Source organism: Magnolia sinica, chromosome 15, assembly GCF_029962835.1.
Source record: "Magnolia sinica isolate HGM2019 chromosome 15, MsV1, whole genome shotgun sequence".
Lineage (NCBI taxonomy): Eukaryota > Viridiplantae > Streptophyta > Magnoliopsida > Magnoliales > Magnoliaceae > Magnolia > Magnolia sinica.
The window spans coordinates 56,922,397-56,924,251 of record NC_080587.1 but is presented as its reverse complement, the minus strand read 5'-3'; positions in this window follow the sequence as shown (position 1 = coordinate 56,924,251).

Sequence of the window (1,855 nt, the reverse complement as noted above, 5' to 3'; positions counted from 1 at the left end):
TCTAACTCTTAGGCTGCATTTGGATACACATTGATAAAACAGATTAGCCAACTTAGTAGTTTATATGGAAAATGTTAATTTGGTAACATGCCATTTAAGAGATGCTTAACACCTTAAAATGGCTAATACGCTTTAGCAAATATATATTGCTTTTCTATTATAGCAGAAGGGAAGATCTTGTCCACTATTCCGAACTAGGGCATTCCTCCGTGATCTCTCTTTCCTCCTCTTTTGTTTTGTTTTGTTTTGTTTTTTTTTTTTTTGCCTTTTCCTTTCGTTTGGTGCTTTTTACTCTTTTTTATGGTTTCAATTGAAGAAAATAGATAATTAAATGATTACTATTGTGTTGGTTTAGGGCTTTTTAATGGTGTAAAAGGGGGAGAAAATATAAGATTAAAATAATGAAGTTAAAGAAGAAACATCTCGTTCTTGATTCTAGGGTTAGGGTTTCATTTTGGAGATTTTCCTACATTGGATTGAATTTTTTTGAAAGATTTTTTTTTTTCTTTGATTGATAAATATTATTTATGAAACTAATATATTGAATTATTAGAAATCAAGATCAGCTCTTCTTTTTTTTTAAATTTTTTATTTTATTTTTTTAACACACGCACACACCACCACACACTCACACCATGGTGGGATTTCACCACCTATGGGTACTCAACCCTCAACCAGGTGTTGAAACTCCTGAGAGTCTACCACTGGAGTAAGAGTAAGGACCCAGAAATCAAGATCAGCTACTAGAGACATAAGTAGCTGAAGTAAAATAGACTGTGAGACAGCCTTAATGCAAAAGTGGATTGAATTTGATGGAATCCAGTTTAACTCGGTGAGTCACACGTCACTCATCCAAGTCTTAAAAACCTTCAACTCAACTGTTCTAGGGTTAGAGTTTTGTTTTTGAAATTTATTACATTGGATGAATTTTTATTTTTTTTTCCGAAAGAATTTATTTTTTAGACATGTGAACATGAAGGGGCATACCTTATGTATAGAGTGGATCAGGGCTCTAGATTACAGTGGGCCTGAGACATACGGTTGTAAGATAAGCTTATTCTACATTACTTGCGGAGGAACTGGGCTCATATAATCAATGTATCATACAATATGCTCCAGCTAATATTTGAACAAGTGGGATCTAATTATTCGGTGATCCAAACCGTGGGGCCACGGTTACAGCCCATGGACTAGAACCTTGCAGATGGGAAAAAATTGTTGGCCAGCCAGTAGAAGGTTCCCAACAAAATAAAACAATGGTCCACGTTCAACTAAAAAAGATCGAACATTTCAATGGTTAGGATCTTTCAATTTGCATGATTTTAATGCATGGGCATTCACCATGGGTGCATCATATCACTTTTTTGGATCATGGAACCATGGTCCCACTTGTATAACTGGGAAAGCTCTTAAACTTTAGGCCCGAGAATGGGCCGGTTTGGTCCATGGGATTAAATGATATGGAATTGCATTAGATGGAATTAACACTCTTATCGCACAATGATTGCATGTTTGGAAATACCATAGTATTTTGGGCCATTCAATCCCTAAGTTAAGGATAAAATTCTTTATCAGAGAAAAATACTGTATAAAAGCAAAAACCCTATTTGGAAGACCATGAAATTGAAATCAACCAACTAGATTCATAACTGATGTTAGTCACTTATACACGTATATACTAGAATGTCACATGTAAAGGGCATATATGGTTGGATAGAGTGGATTAAAAACACATGCATCAATGTGGGGCTCACATGTGTAGTGGATTTAAAAATCTACCCCAAATCCTACATAGGACCAAATGCGATTCCATCCCATCTAATCCCAGATCCCACACGTGTCTTGCTCAGGTTTG